Source organism: Hylobates moloch, unplaced genomic scaffold (genome assembly GCF_009828535.3).
Source record: "Hylobates moloch isolate HMO894 unplaced genomic scaffold, HMol_V3 SCAFFOLD_2, whole genome shotgun sequence".
NCBI lineage: Eukaryota > Metazoa > Chordata > Mammalia > Primates > Hylobatidae > Hylobates > Hylobates moloch.
This window is the reverse complement of record NW_026652277.1, coordinates 79,307,780-79,334,610: the sequence shown is the minus strand read 5'-3', so window position 1 is coordinate 79,334,610 and position 26,831 is coordinate 79,307,780. Positions and strand designations below refer to the sequence as shown.

At 38.6% G+C, this 26,831-nt stretch overlaps 2 long non-coding RNA genes across 3 annotated transcripts in view; one reads left to right on the top strand and one right to left on the bottom strand.

Moving 5' to 3' along the window:
- Window positions 1–26,831, top strand: part of LOC131382548 (uncharacterized) — a 50,771-nt gene that overhangs the window by 18,469 nt on the left and 5,471 nt on the right. The gene's annotated exons all lie outside the window — the stretch shown is intronic.
- The window catches only part of LOC131382546 (uncharacterized), a 24,482-nt gene continuing 6,020 nt past the window's right edge, over window positions 8,370–26,831 (bottom strand). The window contains exons 3-4 of one of the 2 annotated variants that reach the window (XR_009212105.1): window positions 18,200–18,292; window positions 8,372–8,408 (exon numbers count right to left, since the gene is read on the bottom strand). This is a non-coding gene — a long non-coding RNA (uncharacterized LOC131382546). Of the gene's footprint in view, window positions 8,409–18,199; window positions 18,293–26,831 lie in introns of both variants that reach the window. The other variant, XR_009212104.1, reaches the window with a different exon arrangement.

Below are 26,831 nucleotides of genomic sequence, written 5' to 3'. Positions count from 1 at the left end.
GCAGATCTGGAGATCTGAGAATGGGCAGACTGCCTCCTCAAGTGGGTCCCTGACCCCCAAGCAACCTAACTGGGAGGCACCCCCCAGTAGGGGCAGACTGACATCTCACATGGCTGTGTACTCCTCTGAGACAAAACTTCCAGAGGAACGATCAGGCAGCAGCATACATGGTTCACGAAAATCCACTGTTCTGCAGCCACCGCTGCTGACACCCAGGCAAACAGAGTCTGGAGTGGACCTCTAGCAAACTCCAGCAGACCTGCAGCTGAGGGTCCTGTCTGTTAGAAGGAAAACTAACAAACAGAAAGGACATCCACACCAAAAACCCATCCGTACGTCACCATTATCAAAGACCAAAGGTAGATAAAACCACAAAGATGGGAAAAAAACAGAGCAGAAAAACTGCAAACTCTAAAAATCAGAGCACCTCTCCTCCTCCAAAGGAACGCAGCTCCTCACCAGCAATGGAAGAAAGCTGGATGGAGAATGACTTTGACAAGTTGAGAGAAGAAGGCTTCAGACAATCAAATTACTCCGACCTACAGGAGGAAATTCGAACCAATGGCAAAGAAGTTAAAAGCTTCGAAAAAAAATTAGACAAATGGATAACTAGAATAAACAATGCAGAGAAGTCCTTAAAGGACCTGATGGAGCTGAAAACCAAGGCATGAGAGCTACATGACAAATGCAGAAGCCTCAGTAGCTAATGAGATCAACTGGAAGAAAGGGTTTCAGCAATGGAAGATAAAATGAATGAAATGAAGCAAGAAGAGAAGTTTAGAGAAAAAAGAATAAAAAGAAACAAACAAAGCCTCCAAGAAATATGGGACTATGTGAAAAGACCGAATCTACATCTGATTGGTGTACCTGAAAGTGATGGGGAGAATGGAAGCAAGTTGGAAAACACTCTGCAAGATATTATCCAGGAGAGCTTCCCCAATCTAGCAAGGCAGGCCAACATTCAGATTCAGGAAATACAGAGAATGCCACAAAGATACTCCTCAAGAAGAGCAACTCCAAGACACATAATTGTCAGATCCACCAAAGTTGAAATGAAGGAAAAAATGTTAAGCGCAGCCAGAGAGAAAGGTCAGGTTACCCACAAAGGGAAGCCCATCAGACTAAAAGCTGATCTCTCTGCAGAAACTCTACAAGCCAGAAGAGAGTGGGGGCCAATATACAACATTCTTAAAGAAAAGAATTTTCAACCCAGAATTTCATATCCAGCCAAACTAAGCTTTATAAGTGAAGGAGAAATAAAATCCTTTACAGACAAGCAAATGCTGAGAGATTTTGTCACCACCAGGCCTGCCCTAAAAGAGCTCCTGAAGGAAGCACTAAACATGGAAAGGAACAACTGGTACCAGCCACTGCAAAAACATGCCAAATTATAAAGACCATCGAGGCTAGGAAGAAACTGCATCAACTAAAGAGCAAAATAACCAGCTAACATCATAATGACAGGATCGAATTCACACATAACAATATTAACTTTAAACGTAAATGGACTAAATGCTCCAACTAAAAGACACAGACTGGTGATTTGGATAAAGAGTCAAGACCCATCAGTGTGCTGTATTCAGGAAACCCATCTCAAGTGCAGAGACACACATAGGCTCAAATAAAAGGATGGAGGAAGATCTACCAAGCAAATGGAAAACAAAAAAAGACAGGGGTTGCAATCCTAGTCTCTAATAAAACAGACTTTAAACCAACAAAGATCAAAAGAGACAAAGAAGGCCATTACCTAATGGTAAAGGGATTAATTCAACAAGAAGAGCTAACTATCCTAAATATATATGCACCCAATACAGGAGCACCCAGATTCAAAATGCAAGTCCTAAGTGACCTACAAAGAGACTTTGACTCCCACACAATAATAACGGGAGACTTTAACACCCCACTGTCAACATTAGACAGATCAACAAGACAGAAAGTTAACAAGGATACCCAGGAATTGAACTCAGCTCTGCACCAAGCAGACCTAATAGACATCTACAGAACTCTCCCCCCCAAATCAACAGAATATACATTTTTTTCACCACCACACCACACCTATTCCAAAATTGACCACATAGTTGGAAGTAAAGCTCTCCTCAGCAAATGTAAAAGAACAGAAATTATAACAAACTGTCTCTCAGACCACAGTGCGATCAAACTAGAACTCAGAATTAAGAAACTCACTCAAAACTGCTCAACTACATGGAAACTGAACAACCTGCTCCTGAATGACTACTGGGTACATAACGAAATGAAGGCAGAAATAAAGATGTTCTTTGAAACCAATGAGAACAAAGACACAACATACCAGAATCTCTGGGACACATTCAAAGTAGTGTGTAGAGGGAAATTTATAGCACTAAATGCCCACAAGAGAAAGCAGGAAAGATCCAAAATTGACACCCTAACATCACAATTAAAAGAACTAGAAAAGCAAGAGCAAACACATTCAAAAGCTAGGAGAAGGCAACAAAGAACTAAGGTCAGAGCAGAACTGAAGGAAATAGAAATACAAGAAACCCTTCAAAAAATTAATGAATCCAGGAGCTGGTTTTTTGAAAAGATCAACAAAATTGATAGACCGCTGGCAAGACTAATAAAGAAGAAAAGAGAGAAGAATCAAATAGACGTAATAAAAAATGATAAAGGGGATATCACCACCAATCCCACAGAAATACAAACTGCCATCAGAGAATACTACAAACACCTCTATGCAAATAAACTAGAAACTCTAGAAGAAATGGATAAATTCCTCGACACATACACCCTCCCAAGACTAAACCAGGAAGAAGTTGAATCTCTGAATAGGCCACTAACAGGCTCTGACATTGTCGCAATAATCAATAGCTTACCAACCAAAAAGAGTCCAGGACCAGATGGATTCACAGCCGAATTCTACCAGAGGTACAAGGAGGAACTGGTACCATTCCTTCTGAAACTATTCCAATCAATAGAAAAAGAGGGAATCCTCCCTAACTCATTTTATGAGGCCAGCATCATCCTGATACGAAAGCCTGGCAGAGACACAACCAAAAAAGAGAATTTTAGACCAATATCCTCGATGAACATTGATGCAAAAATCCTCAATAAAATACTGGCAAACCAAATCCAGCAGCACATCAAAAAGCTTATCCACCATGATCAAGTGGGCTTCATCCCTGGGATGCAAGGCTGATTCAACATATGCTAATCAATAAACGTAATCCAGCATATAAACAGAACCAAAGACAAAAACCACATGATTATCTCAATAGATGCAGAAAAGGCCTTTGACAAAATTCAACAACCCTTCATGCTAAAAACTCTCAATAAATTAGGTATTGATGGGACGTATCTCAAAATAATAAGAGCTATCTACGACAAACCCACAGCCAATATCATACTGAATGGGCAAAAACTGGAAGCATTCCCTCTGAAAACTGGCACAAGACAGGGATGCCCTCTCTCACCACTCCTATTCAATATAGTGTTGGAAGTTCTGGCCAGGGCAATCAGGCAGAAGAAGAAAATAAAGGGTATTCAATTAGGAAAAGAGGAAGTCAAATTGTCCCTGTTTGCAGATGACATGATTGTATATCTAGAAAACCCCATTGTCTCAGCCCCAAATCTCCTTAAGCTGATAAGCAACTTCAGCAAAGTCTCAGGATACAAAATCAATGTACAAAAATCACAAGCATTCTTATACATCAGTAACAGACAGAGAGCCAAATCATAAGTGAACTCCCATTCACAATTGCTTCAAAGAGAATAAAATACCTAGGAATCCAACTTACAAGGGATGTGAAGGACCTCTTCAAGGAGAACTACAAACCACTGCTCAATGAAATAAAAGAGGATACAAACAAATGGAAGAACATTCCATGCTCATGGGTTGGAAGAATCAATATCGTGAAAATGGCCATACTGCCCAAGGTAATTTATAGATTCAATGCCATCCCCATCAAGCTACCAATGACTTTCTTCACAGAATTGGAAAAAACTACTTTAAAGTTCATATGGAACCAAAAAAGAGCCCACATTGCCAAGTCAATCCTAAGCCAAAAGAACAAAGCTGGAAGCATCATGCTACCTGACTTCAAACTATACTACAAGGCTACAGTAACCAAAACAGCATTGTACTGGTACCAAAACAGAAATATAGACCAATGGAACAGAACAGAGCCCTCAGAAATAATGCCACATATCTACAACTATCTGATCTTTGACAAACCTGACAAAAACAAGCAATGGGGAAAGGATGTCCTATTTAATAGATGGTGCTGGTGCTGGGAAAACTGGCTAGCCATATGTAGAAAGCTGAAACTGGATCCCTTCCTTACACCTTATACAAAAATTAATTTAAGATGGATTAAAGACTTAAATGTTAGACATAAAACCATAAAAACCCTAGAAGAAAACCTAGGCATTACCATTCAGGACATAGGCATGGGCAAGGACTTCTTGTCTAAAACACCAAAAGCAATGGCAATGAAAGCCAAAATTGACAAATGGGATCTAATTAAATTAAAGAGCTTCTGCACAGCAAAAGAAACTACCATCAGAGTGAACAGGCAACCTACAAAATGGGAGAAAATTTTTGCAACCTACTCATCTGACAAAGGGCTAATATCCAGAATCTACAAAGAACACAAATAAATTTATAAGAAAAAAACAAACAACCCCATCAAAAAGTGGGCAAAGAACATGAACAGAAACTTCTCAAAAGAAGACATTTATGCAGCCAACAGACACATGAAAAAATTTGCATCATCACTGGCTGTCAGAGAAATGCAAATCAAAACCACAATGAGATACCATCTCACACCAGTTAGAATGGCCATCATTAAAAAGTCAGGAAGCAAAGGTGCTGGAGAGGATGTGGAGAAATAGGAACACTTTTACACTGTTGGTGGGACTGTAAACTAGTTCAACCATTGGGGGAAGTCAGTGTGGCGATTCCTCAGGGATCTAGAACTAGAAATACCATTTGACCCAGCCATCCCATTACTGGGTATATACCCAAAGGACTATAAATCATGCTGCTATAAAGACACATGCACACGTATGTTTATTGCGGCACTATTCACAATAGCAAAGACTTGGAACCAACCCAAATGTCCAACAACGATAGACTGGATTAAGAAAATGTGGCATATATACACCATGGAATACTATGCAGCCATAAAAATGATGAGTTCGTGTCCTTTGTAGGGACATGGATGAAACTGGAAATCATCATTCTCAGTAAACTATCGCAAGGACAAAAAACCAAACACTGCATGTTCTCACTCATAGGTGGGAATTGAACAATGAGAACTCATGGACACAGGAAGGGGAACATCACACTCTGGGGACTGTTGTGGGGTGGGGGGAGGGGGGAGGGACAGCATTAGGAGATATACCTAATGCTAAATGACGAGTTAATGGGTGCAACACACCAACATGGCACATGTATACATATGTAACAAACCTGCACATTGTGCACATGTACCCTAAAACTTAAAGTATAATAATAATAAAATAAAATTAAAAAAAAGAGAGCTGACACTGGGATTTGTTTTGCCTGGATAGGTGAACACCTGTCAAGGACTAAATGCCTACCATCAGCTGATACATTCAGAGCAGTGTGGCACCACCACAAAGGCCCTTCCTGGACACCAAGCCTGAGGTCAGGTTCTTATCTGCTTCCTGCCTTCTTTCCCAGCCAATCAGCAAGTTTGGTTTTGCTTTCAGCTAGAGACAAATACCTACAGCAGTTGGCTCCCAAGAAGCATGTGGCTGTGTCTACCAGACACTTGCTACAGTGATTTATTCACCCTTCTAGTACTTTAGGTAAGGTCATCAGAAGACACTCTACTATTAGGCCTAAATTCTTGGGAAGAGTTGAAATAGTTTCAGAGATAAGAGGCCTTTTTTGGTAGATGAGACCAACCAAAACATAGACTCCTCCAGGCCAAAGAGCACCCAAGCAATCTTAGCCTAAGTAGCTGCCAAAGAGAAATCTTGAGAAAAAGCAGTTCCAGAAAAAGGAGAGTGTCTAGGGTGTTTTTGGAATAGTCTCAGGTAATTTCACACTAGTATAAAGCCCTAAAATATTATTATTAATTAAGCCAAACCCTTCCAGTTTGGAATTTGTTTATTTTCAAGCACAGTGATAACACGGGATATTATGGCAATAGGAGATTTTGTATGTGAGTGACAGCTGTCATCTCAGCTGTAAGAATTTAAGACCATGAGGCCCAATGGACTTGCTAGTTCATCTCATCTTGAGTGGTGAAAATATTGGCAATTGTGCCCAAAAGAACTTTGAATACCAGAGCTTTATTAAAGACATTAGTTAATTTTTCCCCTGTTACTGTTTTTTCCACACACACAAAAATACCTTAGTACATAAGTTACAAGGACCTCTGGCTGATAAGTGATTTATACTGAAAACACTGAACGTAGTCAGGAGAAAGCAATTCCTGCTATTTCCCCAGCTTGAAATCTGGATCCATTCCAGACATTTTTCTCTGAATCAGCCCCAAGCAACCCCATCTGGGGTACTAGCAAACTGATGAGATCTTCTGCCTCATAAAAATCCTATAGGCTTAACAAAACAAAGTCGACTTGCCTTATCTTATAGGTCTCTGAACAAAATACTTATATTTTTTCTAATTTAGCAAAAAACTTAAGGTTTCTTTTTCACTTTCATACATTTTAAAAGTGGTACAGAGTGTATTTTCATATAACCTCTAGCATCACACCCCATCTACTGCTGCCAGAATTTACAAGGTCTAGCTGGACTTTGTGAAATAGACTGGTGCCTTCTGATTAGATTAATGACTCGTTTGAGCCATGCTGGCCAATGCAATTAACAATCTATCCAGTAAAGCTTGCACACAGAATGCTTGCAGGATATACTATTAGGATCTGTCCATGAGTGGAAATCCAAACCAATCCCAAATATTGACACACATCTTTGAATAATCAGGAATCAATATATTTAACCTGAAACAAAAGGAAAAACTTTACTTGTTAAATCTCACACTCCTAGTTCATGTTAACAAAACTGTAAGGCTGGAAGTTTCGACAAGTCGTTTTGTCCATATCTCTGTCTCTGACAGGTTCTTCATCTAAACAGTACCAGCTGGTTGGTGATGTCATCTAGATTTGAGAGGATACAGAAAGGAGAATTTTTCAACGTACCTTGGCAGTGCTCTTAAACTTTCTCTTTCATTCCACACAAAATGTCTTTCTTTATGACCTTCCTATTCCCATTAAAACCTACTTCCTCCTTTTCTATTTTCCTAGGATCTGGAGAACACTATCAAATAGGAAATATGCTTTCTTTTCACTTTCTTTCTACGGCAGAGTCTCAGAGTCTCATTCGTTGCCATGTATAATGGCCTCCCTTAGTCTATTCAGGCTGCTGTAACAAAATACCTTAGACCTGTTGTTATAAACCAGAGAAATTTATTGCTTACAGTTTTGGAGACTGAAAAGTCCAGGATCAAAAAGCATATTCAGTGTCTAGTGAGAGCTCGTCCCTCATAGATGGCACCCGATACGTGTCTCACATGGAGGAAAGGGCAAAAAGGCTCCCTCAAGCCTCCTTTATAAGGGCACTAATTCCATTCACACGGGCTCTGCAATCATGACTTAATCACCTCCAAGGGCTCTACCTTTTAGCACTATCACCTTGGGAGTCAGGTTTTAACAAATGGATTTTGGGGAGACACAATTATTCAGACCATAGCACAGCCAAACCAAAGAGGCAGTTCTTTCTGTTGCCTGCTCTGTGACTGAAATCAACTTGGAGTTATCCATTTTATATCTCAAATTAGGCCTCCTCCCACCACATACACCTCAAGTTCAATATATAATAAAGTACTAAAGATAAACCCAGGCATTAGTCATTTAAAATCGTAAAATATATGCAATACTTTTTGGAACACAGGACATGACTAAGTTCAAGTGAAAAATTAACATGAGTAGTATGTGTTGTGGAGTGTGGGAGTCCTGATTTAAAAATAATACTTACATGGTTAAATAAAATATATAATCATACAAAAAATAAAAGCATTCATAATCCCACTATACAGACATAACCACTAATACCTTCTATTTCTTCTGAGATTTTATATTTTTAACAACTTTATTTTTGCTGACTCATCTGCTAAGGGAAAGGCATTTAATTACACAAATATCTCCATTAGTTTTAATGGTTAAAATGATATGTTCCACTCGCATCCAAGATACTAAAGGATTTTTACAGATAGCAAAATATATCAAATGAATGATTAAATTTCTAGAAATAATATTAACTGTAAATTAAATAAATATAATTTGAACATTAAAATGTGATGAAAGGTTATTGTACTCACCAAACAAAGAGAAGCCTTGATCATGGGTGGGTGGTTGGAGATGAAAGGCAAAGGAACCATTTTCTAGAAGGCAGTGAGAGTTAGTTACTTTCAGACAGGTAACCTTATTTAGGCACCTGGTTATCTTGCACTCAGAATGCATGTTTTGATGTAGACAAACACATCCCAAATTTTAATGGTTTAGAACAACAAACTATTATATTTGCAGAATTCTGTTGGTTAGATGGGCTAGTTTTTAAAAATCCTGGTAAGCTTGGCTGATGTCTCTTGTTAGCCAGTGACACAGCTGGAAGTGGTTGGTCTAGGACAGTGGTAGGCAAACTTTTTCTATAAGTTCCAGCTGGTAAATACTTTAGGCTTTTCAGGCCAAGTGTTCTCTGTTAGAACTACTCAACACTGCTGTTGTAGTGTGAAAGCAGCCATTGGCAATCTGTGAACACGTGGCTGTGACTGTGTGCTTTGCCTACCCCAAGTCTAGGATGGCCCCACTTATGTGTTTGGCAATTGGTAGTCTGGTTGGTCTAGAGAAGTGGTTCTCAGAGGGCTCTCTGACTTCATGCTCGGACATGAACATGTATTAATATTACCTAGAGAGCTCATTAAAACATAGATTATTGGGCATTACCTCCAAAGCTTTCCATTCAGTAGGACTGGGGTGAGGCTGGAGAATTTGCATTTGTAGCAAGTTTACAAGGGATACTGCTTCTGCTAATCTGGGAATCACATTTTGAGAACCACTTGTCTAGAGCACCTCTGCTAGGATTGATTATCTCTGCTCCATGTTTCGCTCTTCCTCCAGGAGGGTGGCCTGGGCTTCCTCACCCTGGTGGTGTTAGGGTTCCAAAGCAGAAGGAAAGGCAAGCCCCATTGCACAGGTGTTTTTCAAGCCTCTGATTACATTACATTTGCTATTTTCCCACTGGCCAAAGCAAGTCATACAGCCAGGCTCTGCTGAAGTGGAAGGGACCACCCAAAGGTGTAGATAAAGCAAAGTTTGAAGAAACTGGGCATCGTTACTGCAACAATCTACCTATGGCACACGTGCTTGCGTACATGCACACACACACAAGTTATAACACAAACACATCTTTAGAACAAGATAGATGCTATACAGCAGGAGGCTTTGAAACACATGGAAATAGCTCACACATACAGTGGTTCAGAGAATCATAGAAAATACTACCTTTTTATCCCACTGATCTTATGTATGTTTGCAAAGAAAAATACTTTGGGTTCATCCACACAGGGCAATTCAAATTTATTCCATATGATACTCATATTAGAAACTGCTGTTATCAAGTAAGTTGGTGAATGGATCTTTGCCTGAAACATAATGTGAATACGTGACTTATAATGATTAAGTGAGTTTTGGGGAAAAATAGTTACATCGAGGAAAAAAATTGAGTGAAAAGGGGAAAAGTGATACAACCTTTCAAAAGTTGCTTTAGTGAAAGGCTAACCAGCAGTTATTATGCAAGATAAATCTGTGTATGTTAAACATTCTCATAATTTCTAATAAATAAAAATGGAAAAAATAAGTTTTATATCAGTCAAACTCACAAAAATGCATGTTATAAAGATGACGAATGAAATTAACGGTCCCGAAGGACCTTCCCGGTGGGGCCCAGGATGGGAACATGGAATATAACCCTGAGGTGCACAAAGAGTGTTATGAAAAGTCAGTATACAACTCACCCCTCCCAGTTGACCTTTGTAGATTTCACAACTCCATAGATTTGTGATATCATGACTCTGATTTATAAAAGGTGTCACATAATAGCGTTAGTTTTCAGAAATCTGTCTCTAAATGAAAGACTAAAAATAAAATGAATGATGCCAAAACCAAATGGCTTACAAAATGCCTAGCACTGTGTTTTATGAGACATAGAAGTATTTATACATTTCAACATAAGCTGAAGCACACTGAACTTTTTTGCACTTGAGTTTACTTTATTGGGGATTAGAAAAATTGGTTTTGTTTACATGACAGTGTGGCTCCAAAATTGGTGACAGATTCCATGATTAGTATTCTCTCCTAAACTAAGCACAGAATTAAAATACAAATTGAAAAGTAAAATATGTTACCTATATAGAAATTCTAAAAGAACTGCCATATAAACTGACATGCCAGTATTTATGCCTCCGAGTACTTGGTTAAATTCAAAATAGAAAAAATATTAATCCTAATCTCAAGGGGCTTACATCATAGGTGAGAGCCAGATAGGCAAATATCACATAGGCCAATAAACAAAATATTTCAGAGACCAGAAAAACAAAAGGTTGGAAGATGAGAGGGTGACCCAAAAAGCTCCCCAGTTTCCCCCTGGGTACAGAAGTGGAGATAATCCCATTAACTGTGTGTAGTTACTGTGGTGGGTCTTATTAAAGTTATTATTCCTGAAGATGCCTGTCGGTTTCATGGAAAATAAAGAAATAATACGATGTCATTCCTGAACCATAAGTACTGAATTGACTGTTCTCTTTCCCCATAACTGCCATCTGCAAATTCTCTCACTGAAAGGTTTGGCTGCCATCTTTCATCCTTTCTGTTCCATAAGCAGCACAAACTCCTGTTATGGACTGAATGTTAGTACTCTCCTTCCAAAATCCGTACGTTGAAGCGCTAACCCACAATCTGATGGTATTCAAAAGTGGGGGCTTTGGGAGGTAAATTAGTTTAGATGAGGTCATGAGGGTGGGGACCCCATAATGAGATTAGTGCTCTTGTAGAAAGACCAGAGTGCTCTCTCTCTCTCTCTCTCTTCTCTCTCTCTCTCTCTCTCCTCTCTCTCTCTCCCTCCCTCTCTCTTCCCTATGTGAGGACACGGCTAGAAGATGGTTATTTGTAAGCCAGGAAGACAGTTTCACCAGGGAACCAAATTGGCTAGCACCTTGATCTTGGTCTTTCCAGGACCCACAACTGTGATAAATAAATTTCTGTGGTTTATACGGTATTTTGTTATTGCAGCTTGACCTAAGACAATTCCAGACCCTTCAGAGGTTTCCAGACAGACTATCTAAAAGAGATTCCCAGCCCAGGTGCTTTGGGTTCAGCTTCTGAGTCAATGGCCAGAGAACAGCATTGGTTGACCTATTTCCCCTCACCTTACCAAGCAACATATATTACCTCATCCCAGCATCACTACTGCCACCCTACATCTTCTCCTGGCTACTTCCTCCCTGTAATACATAAGGCCATCATACATGACTCATTGTGGTCCAGCTTGTCAACAAATCATATTTAACAACAGGAACACTGACCTTCTTCTCTTTTGAAAAAATACTGAAATGCACGTTGGTGAAAAAGGTGTTACTTTGTGAAACTTCCCAGATAAGACATGCTTTCTCTTAAAAATGGATTATGGTATAAGATTTAAAACAAAATGGTATTTCCTAATAGTCATAAATAAAAAGTATTATGTCCTAATCCTTCGTTTTGATGTGCTGTGACCTTTCAGTACCTGCCTTCCATGCGTTATTCTTGCAAAGTATTTATTAACAGAGGGGTATTTGGCATAGAAGGATAAATTAGGAGATGGAGCTCTGAAGTGGGAATTTATGGGAGATTGGATCTTGCAGCTTGTTTTTTCACCAAGTTTAGAGACTTGTTAACTGCTTTCGGTGCCTCCAGGGTGACATCAATTAATTGAACTCTGGCCTTGCAGAAGTTGATTGATATGCAGGTGATTGAAGCAGTGGCTGTGTCTCAATATTAATTACCCCGCTCCTCCAAAGAAATGTAGTGGTGAGAGAAATGGAGAGCCTGCTCTTTCGTAGATCATGTGTTACCTACTCATCACTTGGGAAGTGGCATTTGTCAATAACAAAATGGAAAAAGGTGTTGGAAGAAAGACATTTTAATGCTTAAGCACTGTTAGAAGACATCATTAAAACCTTTCCCCACCAAGACATTGTTTTATATAGGACAATATTTCTCTAGGGGTTTAGCTGGAGCCTGTATGTGTGGAGGTGTTGAGGTCTAAATACAATTTGGCTTGTAACTTCTTTGTGATAAAGGATCATCATGCATTAAGCACCTACTATGTGCAGGGTACATGCATATGCAGACTTTCTTTATGTTTTCTTTTTATTATTATTATTATTATTATTTTTTTTTTGAGATGGGGTCTTGCTCTGTCACCCAGGCTGGAGTGCTGTGGCACGATCTCAGCTCACTGCAACTTCCACTCCCATGCCACCCCGGGCTAAAGAGATCCTACCACCTCAGCCTCTGGAGTAGCTGGGACCACAGGTCCTACCACTCCTGGTACTTTTTTTTTTTTTTGTACTTTTAGTAGAGACAGATTCTCGCCATGTTGCCCAGGCTGGTATCAAACTCCTGAGCTCAAGCAATCCACCCTCCTGGGCCTCCTAAAGTGCTGGGATTACAGGTATGAGCCACCACACTCGGCCTATTTTCTTAAATATTCCTCCCAACAGCCCCATTTAGCAGGCAAGCAAACTGATGTTCAGTAAGTTTCTTTTGGTCTCAGAGCTAGGAAGGGCAGAGCTGTGATTCAAACTTACTTCTGCCTCAGTTCAAAGCTACTGGGAAATTCTTGAAGTTTATGTTATTGCTCTACTCCCTTACCTTTAAAATATGTATGGAAAGGGGTAAGTGGAAGGGTAGAAGATGAGATGTGGGCCTCATATACTAATTTTCATAACAAGATTGCCCCAAAGGTAAATTTTATAAAATACAGAGAAAGAAGCTCAAATGTGGGTCTGTGAGTGTATATATACAGTTCTCACACTTTTAAAATGCAAAACCTCTAAAGATAAGGAAAAAGTTAATCTGGGGGAAATAGTCATTTATTGTTTTTGATCCATTCTATGGGATATACACAGCTATATTATGATCCAAACATGGAGAGGAGGAGGTGCTGCTAAGAAGAAAAGAGAATACTGCATTTGCTTCTTTATTTATAAGAGAAATTTTGAATCTATGATTTCAAGATTGTAAAAGTGCTGTTTTTTATTTTTAAAAAATTTACATCATTTGAGATCTTAGATCATGTTTTTTTCCCATGCCAAATAGCTTCTGCCCTTTCGGGGTGACACATACACACATTTCTTTTTTTGGGAGTGACACACACATTTATTTTGAGAGCTCTGGAGATTACGAAGAACAACCTCCACACCTGCTATTAGCCACTTTTAGGAGCAGAGAGATGGGCTGTCTATGCAGAAGCCATTCTTTGTCTGCCTTGAACTGAGACATTCAGTCCAGCCCTAGAAGAGGGATGGTCGGATTTAGGCTGGGAGCCCACGTGCAGGGTGAATGATTCTTCGGCAGAGGACAGTAGTAGAGAATTTCTTTTAAGGAAGTTGACTTTCCTCTAAGGAGCATTAAGAAAGTGATGTGTAGTGGGGAGGGTGGGGCTGCCAACACACAGTGACTTGCGTGGGAGTCGAAATAAGCCATTCAATCTCTCCATGCCGGACTCCTCTTATTTATAAAAGGCAGATAATAATAAAGGATTATTGTGATGATTAAATAAAATATTATCTGTAAAGCATTTAAACCAGTGCCTGGCCCTCAGTAAAGGTTGGCTATTATTAATATTGATAAAGAATTCAAGGCATACCTATTTTTCCTTTCCAATTTTTCCCTTTTTTTTTCCCCAAAGTTGTTTTACCTTCCTACTCTTTAATTATCACTCACCATGTCCCCATTCACCCTCATTTCCTGGATAGATGTATTTGACTATTATGATATTTTTCTATTTAGTCTTGGTCTCCAATTAAGAACAAATATTAATAACCACCAAAACATATAGAGTGTCATAATCTTTTTTTTAAGTCAAAGCCAATATATTTTTTTGACAAGCACATTGCATTCCTCCTCTAAAATTGAATATATTTTATGGGTTTGAGATATTAAACTAACATTGTTTAAGGTGCATTATCAACTGACACCTTTTACAACACTCTTATCTGCTTGTCCCTTCGTGCTGCTCCATATTCCAGCTTCTGGCAGAACTCTGAAGGAGATGATACTGTGAGGCACACAGCCTTACCCAGGTGATGGATGGGTAGGTGGTGGGTAACTCAAAGTGGGGTTTACTTTTCCAAGTTTGTAGTGTTCAGAGTAGACATGTGTTAAGTCATTTGTCAGAAATGTGGAACACAGTGACAGAAATAACCAGATGCCCTGTAACAAGAAGCCACAGGGCAAACTTAGAAAAACGAAATAACAATACATTTCTCTCCTTGTGTAATAAAATACTGCTTGTAACTTGAAGTTTTACCTCCATTTGTATATGATGTATTACTTTCCAAAAACACTTACAGAATCCTAGGAAAAAAAATCCCATCACATCCTTAATGTTCACAAAAGGCCTTAGCACTATTCAAGCCATTTTTAGGGCATTTATAAAGGAAAGGAAAAATGATTGATTAGGTAAACCTAATAATATATATTTGAAGAAGAATAGTTTCTAGTAGCCCTGGTAGCAAATAATGTTTCCTTACCTATGGTATTGTCTGGTGAATTTTTGTTGAGAATTATTTTTTCAAGCCATAACTTTAGAGTAACAATTACTGTTGGGCAATGAGAAGAGTGACCTGAAGAATCCAACCTGATAAAATCATAACATACAAGGGAGAATATAAAACTGAACAATAATCAAAGTGAAAAAACAACTCTTCTCTTAAAAATGACAAATTTTTGAGAGGAGGTTGGGAGGAGAGTAAGGATTAAAAAAAAGTACCTACTGGGTATTACGCTGATTGCCTGGATGATAAAATAATATGCACACCAAATCCCCGATAACATGCAATTTACCTGTATAACAAACCTGCCCATGTACTCCTGAAACTAAATGAAAGTTTAAAAAAGAATCCACATTTCCTTTCATCCTGTGTTGGGAATAAAACTCCTCTCCCTAATCTTCCCACTGTAAACTTTCTGTGACTTCAAAGCCAGTCTCCTCATAGCCTTGTGTTTTTTATTGGAATCCCCACCCCTTGCTTGCCTTCCTATTAGCTATTATTTGATAACTCATTCATTCAGCAAACCATTTTTATCCTCCCGTTTATCAGCACTTACTCCTGAAAGCAACATGGAACAGCAGTTCAAATTCTAACTCTACCCTGATGTTGGGATAGTCGTCAATGACTCTAAGGCTAAAGCTTCTGTTTCCTCAACAGTTAAATGAGGATAAAAATAGTTACTATGGGAATATTAGGAGAATTAAATGCAATTAGGCACTTGATACAATGTCTGGCACAAAATATGTTTTTCAGTAAGCGTTAGCTACCAGTATTATTACTGTATGCTATATTCTGTCCTTAAGTTGGTTAAGTTCATGCCCAATTCTTTTATGAAGGCTTTCCATCACTGCAGCACTCTAGATCTTCTCCTCAAAATCCCAAGCATAGGAATTGCCACCCAGCTTTAATCACAAGATAGCAACAATGATGATGAAACAAAGATCTAATTACATATTGTCTTGTGTTTCAGAATTATCTCCTCAAATAGCAGATAAGGTTCTTCAGGTCGAAAGCTCATTTTCATTACTTGTTCATCTTTAATTTAAAACATATTGGCCAGGCACAGTGGTTCACGTCTGTAATCCCAGAACTTCGGGAGGCGGAGGCAGGCGAATCATGAGATTAGGAGTTTCAGACCAGTCTGGTCAACATGGTGAAACCCCGTCTCTACTAAAAATACAAAAACTTAGCTGGGCGTAGTGGCGGATGCCTGTAATCCCAGCTACTCAGGAGGGTGAGGCAGGAGAATCGCTTGAACCCAGGAGGCGGAGGTTGCAGTGACCCGAGATCGCGCCACTGAACTCCAGCCCTGGTGACAGAGTGAGACTCCATCTCAAAAAACAAAACAAAACCAAACCACGGTATCTGCACATTAATATGCTCCTGGAACTATAGAGAGTGATATACAAAGGATACAAAGGTGACTGAGCCAACATATCCACCTTGGGAGCACTCAGTTTAGTAATGATACAGGACAAGTACTCAAAGACCAACAGGATAAAGCAGTGTAGGGAGACACAGGGCAGGTTACGTGATCCAAAGAGAAAGCAGTCAATTCTCGGATGCCTGAGGAAAGCTTGAAGGAGAAGGCTGTCCTCTTTCCGTTTAAACTGAGTGTGGTAGGACAGGCAAAGAAGGTTGGATGATCGGACAAGGAGTAGAGGGCAGAGAAAATCTCCAGGCAGCCAGGGACAACAGGACAACACAGCGTGGGCTTGGGAAAGACAGGGCTCTCTCATTTGCCTGGAGCCATCCAGGGCGAAGCAGTGAGAGAGGGGATGGGAAGAAAGACTAGGGTTTGAGTTAGCCAAACACACCTGCAGGCCTCATTTAAAGCCCAAACGAGGCCCAAAAGAGACCTCTGGAAAAAGATTTGTAGAGGTATTTCTGTGTCTGACATTTTTATTCTAAGTAGCACAGCAAAACTGCATTTGACAAAGTTACGAAGTGCTATATTTGTCCCAATGTTTCCATATATCTTCTCTGTGTCTTTCATCAGGTCACTGTAATACAGTTCCACCCCTCCCCATTAAAAGCTACTTCCTCAAATTTGTTATTCACATTACAGTCTAAATTAACTCCACAAAGTCCAAGAATTCTCAGTTTGAACCTTGCCTTTTATGTCATCATGAAGATATACTCGTCAAGGTAGAAGGAGAGAATATATTATGTATTTGTTTATTAGCTTTATACATTTTAAATATTTAAGCATATGGTATATGGGCCTCCATTGGTAGTTTTAGCAAAACCTTAGAAATATCAGGGGCAATTATCCTTAGCAAATTAATGTATGAACAGAAAACCAAATACCACATGTTCTTACTTATAAGTGGGAGCTAAATGATGAGAACACATGGACACATAGAGGGGAACAACACACACTCGTGCTTATTGGAGAGGGGAGGGTGGGATGAGGGAAAGAATCAGGAAAAATAACTAATGGGGACTAGGCTTAATACCTGGATGATGAAATAATCTACCCAACAAACCTCCATGACACACATTTACCTATGTAACAAACCTGCTCATGTACCCTTGAACTTAAAATAAATATTTTAAAAAATGTCAGGGCAGGTTTACCATGCTAGAAAGATTTGCAAGTACTGATTCTGGGACAAAAGGTACCTTCCCTTTGCCTCAGTCTGATGTTCTTGGCTTGCTTCTCACAGGCCTGCTGCTGTGTTTCAGTAGCCAGAGTGTACTACAGATTCACAGTCCCTTTTGGTTGGAGCAGAAATTAGTGCTCATTCTTAGCTCTATCAGCATAATATACACTGAGACCTCAACAACCTCAAACTGGGTTGTAATTGACATAGCCAAGCTGTGATGCCACTGAGCATCACAGCCATGGTGGGTTTCTAGCAAATGTTGGCATTGCTGATGCCTGTCATGGGTGGAAAGAGAAGACGTTTCTGTTAGCCTTTTATCTACATATTTGCTGTTCTCAATATGTCTTGCACATACCTTTATTTTTATAGGAAAAGAATTATGTTGAAGCCATGAGTTTTATTGTACCCAATAAATGAAGTTTCTGGGATATCTCCTGGACAGCTACAAGGTGAAGTATAAGAATGCCAGTTCTTGGAAAATACTCGAATGAGTTTGGCAGCTTACTGTCTGAAAGATGGCCTCAAAATAAAGAAATCACTACTTCTCCCTCCTCACTATAAGACAGCCAAATTCATGAGGGAAATAAAAAATGAAAGCACAGCTCCACTATAGGGCAGGAAATGAAGAATAGCTTTATAACAGAAATGATGTGGGGAATTCTTTATGTTGGCAGCATGCAATTCCCAAAATAGATGCTGGCCAGAACCAGTTTAAGTATTTGGAAATAAATATGTGGTTTTTTAACTCACTTAGTATGGCCAATGAAGACTTTCCAAGGCTTCAGAAAACAAATGCCAAAGAGGTCCTCTTGAGATTGTGGGGTCTATTCATCTTGTTATTATCTAGAGACAATGGAATTGACACCAATTTGCAAAAGTCTAGTAGAAAAATGTCTTCTTTCAAATTATTGAAATAATAAAAAGCATGTCTTTACAGGTGTTTTACTTGAACAATTTGATTATCTCAATTGTGCTGAATTATTTGGTTTAACATTCCAGATATCTGTATGAACTTGATACATTTAATCTACTCCCTTTTCATACTTTACGACAGTCCTTTTCTTAATATTTACACTATCAATGTTAACCTAGAAGCTTATACATGAAACAGAGAACCTATGGTAGTGATCAATCTCTTTCTTTACATTTCAATCTTTAAGTGAACCAAGTTGATTTAAAAAGTAACATGCTGTCACTTTCTTTCAAAACAAGGCACACATTGAGTAACACAGAAAGTTCAATAATTTAATTTAATTTGTAAAGTTTTATACACACACACACACACACACACACACACACCTTTCTGGATTCTCTTATGTCTTTGAGAGTGCATTTGTGAGAGCAGAGATCGTGTCCCAGTAGTTTACGGACAAGCTAATTGCCCGAGAGGTATCTAATATGTGACCTGACTTCGCAGACACCTTGCTAGAACCACAGGCTTCACTCACCGCTTACTATTGAAATCAAGGGGTTTATTCATTTATTACAAAGTGAGTGCTGGTGAAGACTAGAAACTTTAGACCCAACAAATATTTCTAATGTGATTATCAAAGCTCCCTAACTTAGGAGAAAATGAGCTCAGTGATTCAAAGAACAGGAGGGCACTAAATATTAAAAGTTAGAACTGTGTTGAACATTCACCCTGAAAATGGTTTTGTAAGAAGAAAACTTTAAAAAGCAAGATAACATGTCAAATTATACAAGGTCAAAATGGTGGTGTAAGTTGCCGCATTATTCTGGGCTTTGCCAAAGATACAACATTCTTATAATTTTTTAAAGAGACTTAAATTCAATTTTTTTAGAATCTGTAAATAATATTGCTAGCAAATGAAAACAATATAAGATTTCCATGCATATCTTTTTAATTGCAAGAAACAAAAATATGAACCTCGATCTTGACTTTTAAGGATAATCTTACTACTGATACGCCAGCATTCTCCAGCTAATTTGGAAGCCTGGGAACAAATCACTGTTTGATTTTTGGTGAAATGTTCACTCCCCAACCTGTCAACAAACTTCTCATGAGATAGTGCCCTTTTACTTTCAGCCCAGGTTTGTCACAGCATGGAACATCTTGCATGGCCCAGAGAGTTTCAAGGAATCCCGGGAACTGTGAGTGTCAGGGATGTTTACGTATGATGCTGAGCATAAGAGCTTTCGGTTTAGTCTCTTGTGCAGAGATAATAGTTTGCGTTAGATTGATGATATGCAGACTGAGAAGTGTATCTTGTGCAACAACTCTGAGGCGTGCTGAAAGATAAAAATCCCATTTGCTGCGTTTTATATTGGTAGTCTGTGATGTGGACAACACAGGCCTGGATAGTCCTTTTAAATCACAGATATAATGAGGGCCAGATAGCAGCTCACTTAACTGTTGAATGAAGTAAGTGTTTCTTTACTTGAGATTGAAGGATGGCATATTTGTTATCTAAAACCTTATGCTATCGGGTTAAAAGAAGTCTTTCATTTATATCTCTGAATGTAGACTAGATAGCTGCATAGTTATATGAACATTCCAGGTGTTACACAGCAAGGTTTTAAGGAAAGTTTTCTTTATTCACTTTTATTTAATTTTTACAGTGATCTCCCTGGAGGCCCTTTAGTACTAAAGATGAGCTGCTTTCCAATTTCTTCCTCTCTCTGTTTTGCCACCAGTCCTCTGGGCAAAGAACAAAGGCAACCCCTTGGTAGCTAATCAACATAATTCTTTAACTGGAGACTGGGTTCTCAAATGGAAAAGCAATATAATTCCAGGAAGCAAGAACAAATCCAGACCCAGTAATCCTGCCTGAGTGGAACATAAGCCTCACGAGTAAAAACACCTTTGCTTCTAACATTTCATTAATCCCAGTTTTATAGGCAGCCGTTTATTTTATGTCTAATAGAGCTATTCCCAGTGTTTTATAATATGATGCATTTCAATATCTACAAGATGAAGAGCAAGTCTAGTTTTGTAAGTGGAGGAACAGGAGCATGGAGGGATTATGAGGACCTTGGTGTTAGTGTCACCAGAAGAGTTGTTTCCTATTTGTGCCATAAACACACACAAACACACACATATGCAGTGACACACATAGATAAACATATAGGCACTTCTATGCCCCTGTACACACGTACATTCATACACACACACACACACTCTCACAGGCACACCTCACATATACACATTCTCACACATACACTTTTAGGTACAAATGCACACATCCGCACTCACACACATATATGCACTTGCACACATACACACACTCACAAGCATGAATACCTAAAAGTAAGAAGCACTCTGAATTACACTAGTTGGAAGAAAAGCAATCTGACTTATGAAAACTTTATAACGTAATACTGTTTAAATGTTTTCTTTTTGGTCATATTCAGTAACTCCAACAGGCCAAAAAGAATCACTTACTTAATATATTTATTACTTGGCAGAAATACATAAGGAGCTTATTTTAATGAAGCCTGAAATATATTTTCAATAATCATCGTAAACACTAAAAATTCAAGGAGCAGCTTCTCAGCCAAGAGCTTGGCGTATAGTAGGCAGTGAATAAATGTTCTGAATTTTAAAAGTGTTTATTGAAAAATGTTACAGATTTCAGGTTAAACATAATAGTCTGAACACATATGTTTATCTCTAGTCTCCCCTGGAAGCCAATTACAATGAGGCTAGAGCAAGATAAGCAAACAAATAATAATAAAGTATAACACAGACAGACAAAGAAAACATTAGAGAAGATGGAAGCAGATGAAGATATCCACAAAAATTGAAGAAGGAAATTAAAAGGTAGAGTGAACATTGACTTAACAGAGGGAGGAAACCTATGTGCCTGCAGGGGAGAAGACAGAAAGACACTAAGACATAAACAATTCCTGTCACTGAACTGGGGAAAGGCCCAGGAATTGGAGTTCCAAGGTTCTATAAAAGCAAAATATTATTAATGAACCCGGTAGCCCCAAAGATGGGATGTTTCCAGTTACGTATTGCAGAGCAAATACGTGAAACCAAAAGTGAGCATCAAACAAAGCAAGATTTATTCAATGGCCAGGGAATAGAGAAGTGGGAATGTGGCTTGCAAATCGACTTCTCAACTCGTGAAGGATGACAAGGTTAAAATATAGAGTCTCTCTAATGAAGGGTTTGTACAGTGAAAGCAAAGGGAGCAATATTCATGCCTTTTCCAGAACAAGGTGGTAGACTTCTCTGAACCAGTAGTGCTGTCTTCCTTTTTCCCTTTTATGACTTCTTCCAGTTGTTGTCATGGTGATTATCAACTGTCATGGCACTGGTGAGAGTGTCATCTAGATGGAAATGAGATTATAATGAAGCGTAAGGTCTTTTTAAGTCATTTGATAGGCCATCTTGGTTCTAACCAGTCTCAGCTGGTCTGATTACAAAGGGAAATTCTTACAGTAGACATCCTGTTTCTTAAAGATAAGCAAAGTTAGAGAAGGGCAAACTTTGGCTATGGAATGTAGGCATTACATCAGGTAACAAAAGGTCAGGGGCAGAAGTAAAAACAGCATGATTGGTTAAAAGTTTATGTGAGGTCAAGGGATAGAGACCACAGTGAAACCCCGTCTCTACTAAAAATACAAAAAATTAGCCGGGCGTGGTGGCGGGCGCCTGTAGTCCCAGCTACTCAGGAGGCTGAGGCAGGAGAATGGTGTGAACCCGGGAGGCGGAGCTGGCAGTGAGCCGAGATTGCGCCACTGCACTCCAGCCTGGGCGACAGCGAGACTCCATCTCAAAAAAAAAAAAAAAGTTGATGTGAGAAGCAGTTAGATCTTACAAGTTCTCTTTCTTGTCCAGGAAGGTGGAAGTTTACTCTTTGAGGAAGCCTCTAACATGGAAGACAGACATCTAAACAAACAAGTAAACAGGGAATTTGATGTAACAGAGCCACGAAAAGAACTGGGACAATTCTAAAACACTAATATTAGCATATAAGATATAGTAGCCATTAAACTATAACATGTTATTAAAAATAATAAGGGCTACTTTTTAATGGGGTCTTTTTTTTTCTTGTAAATTTAAGTTCCTAAAGGACATGAACAGACACTTCTTAAAAGAAGACTTACATGTGGCCAACAATCATATAAAAAAAGCTCAAAGCTCAACATCACTGATTAATCATTAGAGAAAGGCAAATTAAAATCACAATGAAATACCACCTCACACCAGTCAGAATGTCTATTATTAAAAAGTCAAAAAACAATAGATGCTGGCAAGGTTGTGGAGAAAAAGGAATGCTTACACACTGTTTGTGGGAGTGTAAATCAGTTTAGCCATTATGGAAGACAGTGTGGCAGTTTCTCAAAGACCTAAAGACAGAAATATCATTTGACCCAGCAATCCCATTACTGGTTACTTACCCAAAGAAATATAAATCATTCTATTATAAAGACACATGCACATGTATGTTCACTGCAGCACTATTCACAATAGCAAAGTCATGGAATCAATCTAAATGCCCATTAGGGATAGACTGGATAAAGAAAATGTGGTATATATTCACCATGGAATGCTATGCAGTCATGAAAAAGAATGAGATCATATCCTTTGCAGGAACATGGATGGAACGGAAGGCCATTATCCTTAGCAAAGTAATGCAGAAACAGAAAATCAAATACTGCATGTTCTTACGTATAAGTGAGGGCTAAACATAGGGACACATAGAGGGGAACAACACACACTGGGGCCTATCAGAGGGTGGAGGATAGGAGAAGGGAGAAGATCAGGAGAAATAACTAATGGATACTAGGCTTAATACCTGGGTGATGAAATAATCTGTACAATAAATCCCCATGACACACATTTACCTGTGCAAGAAACCTGCACATGTACCTCTGAAATGAAAGTAAAAGTATAAAAAATAATAAGGACAATTCAGGGAAGAATAAATTTAATGAAATATGAAACATACTAAAATAAAGGTTTCAACAGAAGAGCTGTGACGTTGAAGAAATACTTCAAAATTAAAATGAAAAGGTAAAGAGATGAAAAACAGAAGGCAAAAGATGAGAAAACCAGAGCCTTTCTTTAGGAAGGTGGATATTTTACTAATAGGAGTTCCAGAAATATCATGCAGAAAAACTAGAGAGAAATAAATAATAATAATAATAAAATACAAGAACTTTCCCAACTAAAGGATGTGATCTCCAGATTTGAAAGAGCTCACCAAGTTCCCTGCACAATCATTAAGAAAGACCTATATATAGGCATATCTTTATGAAATAGTGAAATAACTAGGTATCAAGAGGAGATACTAAAAATTTCCAGAGAGAGAAAACAAAACTAAACAGAAAAAAATAAACAAACAAACACAAATGAAAATGGATTACATACAAAAAAAACAGGACATGGAATGGTAAAAGAACCCTGTGTAGCCAGAAAACAACAGAAATGCTTTCAAATTCTCAGGTGAATAAAGCGATCTTCAACCTAGATTTATATACACAACCAAATTATTAATAAAGTGAGAGTATAACATAAAAATACAATATTTTTTAAACAAGTACCTCCCTTATATCCTTTCTTGGGAGACTATAATGATGAAAATTTTAAAAAAATAAACCTTATATAAAATTTACTGTTTCCAGGCCCTGTTCTAAGCATTTTGTGTATAGTAATTCATTCTAACCTTATAGAATTCTTATGGAGCAGCTACTATTATGAAAAAGCTGAGGCACAGAGAAGTTGCAATTCTGGCCAATGGTCACCCCAGTTAGTAAGGAAGAAAATTAGATATGAGCCAGGGTTCAGGGTCAGCGCTCTTATTGCCTGTTACACTGCCCCTCAGAAATGCTGAAACAGGAAGGAGAAGTTATAGACCATGTGGCTGAGCTGAGAGTAACATTCACATGGGCATAATAATGGAAAACTTGAAAACAGGTTTGACAAAAGTTATATAACTATTTTGGGAGATGTGGAGAAGTGAGAGCAAGTGGGAGAGGTGTTGAGAGTAACTAGAGTCAAATTCTCACCTTTCTTAGCATCAGGTGAATAGGCACTATCTCGTGGGAAAAATCGAGCTCTGTCTAGCACATAGAATGGACTCAATAAATGTTTGTGAGTGGTATTCCAGGTCTATATCTCACATCTTCATTTGTATATTTACATGGCAGTGTAATAGAAAGATTGGAAAAATCACTTTTATCTGTCTCTGATGTGCTATGTATGTCATGGAGAAATGTTTATGACAAATTTAAGTAAAAAATAGTAAAGCACGATACTATAATTCTTTTTCTTTTTCTTCTTTTTTTTTTGAGACAGGGTCTTTCTCTGTTGCCCAGTTCAGAGTGTAGTGGTCCAATCACAGCTCACTGCAGCCTCAGACTCCTGGGCTCAAAGGATCCTCCTGCCTCAGCCTCCCAAATAGCTGGGACTACAGACACGTGCCACAATACCTGGTTTATTTTATTTTATTTTATTTTTTTGTAGAGACAGGGTCTCGCTATGTTTCCCAGACTGATCTCAAACTCCTGCCCTCAAGTGATCCTCCTACCTCAGCCTTTCAAATTGTTGGGATTACAGGCATGAGCCACTGCACCTGGCCCTACAATTCCTTTTTTGAAATAATAGAATGTACACATGTGTATGTATTATTTACAAATAGGATTATATCTGTAGAATAAAATTTCTGAAGGGATAAATCCTTAAAACGTCATCAGTGAGGAGTGAGATTGGGAAGAAGGGATTGTTTTACTTGATATGCTGTTGTCATTTCTAAAGTTTTACAATGTGCATTTATTTTCATAATTAAAAACTAAAGATCTAAAATTTATTTAAATTATTACCAATCATATTTTAATTAAAAATGTTTTAAAGGTCAACATTTTTATATTTTGTATTCTTAATACCTTGAGTTTATTTTACCATTGCTTCAGTCAACTATAGAAGCTCATCAATTCTTGACAGAATAGATTAAGGAATGGCAATTTGTTGCCATCAGGAAAACCACTCGCTTACTCTGAATTGTGGGTTGAGATGGAACTGATGGGATTCTGGGCACAAAAACTGGGAAACTGGGAAGCTGCTTTGTTGGCAGCCACTGACCCAATAAAATCTCGACATACTTACATTTCCCTGGCTTCCAAGCCAATAGCAGTCAGGTGGGAGCATGCCAAGCAAGAAGGGCAATAAACCCTGAATAATCTCATTGTGTGTCATTTTCTGGTGCCAGTATCTGATGTATAAGGCAACTGAAAGGTAGCAAAAAGGCTTATTTGTTCCCATCCAGAAACTTTACCAAAGATTCCTACACACACACTCCCATTGTATTGTCTAAAGTCCTGGGTGGGCTCCTTTACGAAAGCAGCAATTTATAGGGAGAGGAGAAACTTGCCAAAGCTCTAAACTTTTCACTTCCTATATTTGTTTTTTAATGTATTTATTCTAATTTTGAGGTAGGATTTCACTCAATCCTTCCCTATCACAAAAATTTAATGAAAGAGGGAAGGTAAAGCCAGGGAACTTGCCTCTCATACACACCTCATGTTGGTTAGGGTGAGGGGTTGTTTGGGGGTTTTGTTTAGGTGGTGTCTTAAATTAGGCATATGGTTGGTTATGTACACACAGAGCTGGGAAGTGAAAGCATCACTTGTCCTTTAGTGGGAAAAGCTTCAAGTAAACAGACTTTTTCATCCTCATTATGCCAAGAGCTGGAATAATAAATACAGATAGGGGGCAGACTCATACTCCAAATAATTTGTTGAAACTACGTTCACAGACTCAGCCTGTTTCTATTTGTGCAGTTGTTAGCCATAAGGACAGTCATAACCCTTGCTTGGTCTTGGACAAGTGCCTTGCCAATCACTCCTCACATGAACCCAGCCTTGGTGACTAAAATTAGTTGACACTGCCCAAGTGTTCAAACTATGATCGATTGTTTCAACTTTCAGGACAGACCCTTGAGTTTGATTGGCAGATCAAAATGGCAACTATCTTGTTGGAAGGGCAAAGGGTGCTCTGTGTCTGTATCTTATGATATAAACAAGGCTGCGAAGAAAAGAACAAAGAAGGCAGAATAAAAATAAACTGGAAAAATACCACAACAACGAAAAAGCTCCTTGCTTAATTATAAGAATGTAAGAGGTCCTTTACATCCCTTGTAAGTTGGATTCCTAGGTATTTTATTCTCTTTGAAGCAATTGTGAATGGGAGTTCACTCATGATTTGGCTCTCTGTTTGTCTGTGATTGGTGCACAAACCACTGCCCAATGAAATAAAAGAGGATACAAACAAATGGAAGAACATTCCAGGCTCATGGGTTGGAAGAATCAATATCGTGAAAATGGCCATACTGCCCAAGGTAATTTATAGATTCAATGCCATCCCCATCAAGCTACCAATGACTTTCTTCACAGAATTGGAAAAAACTACTTT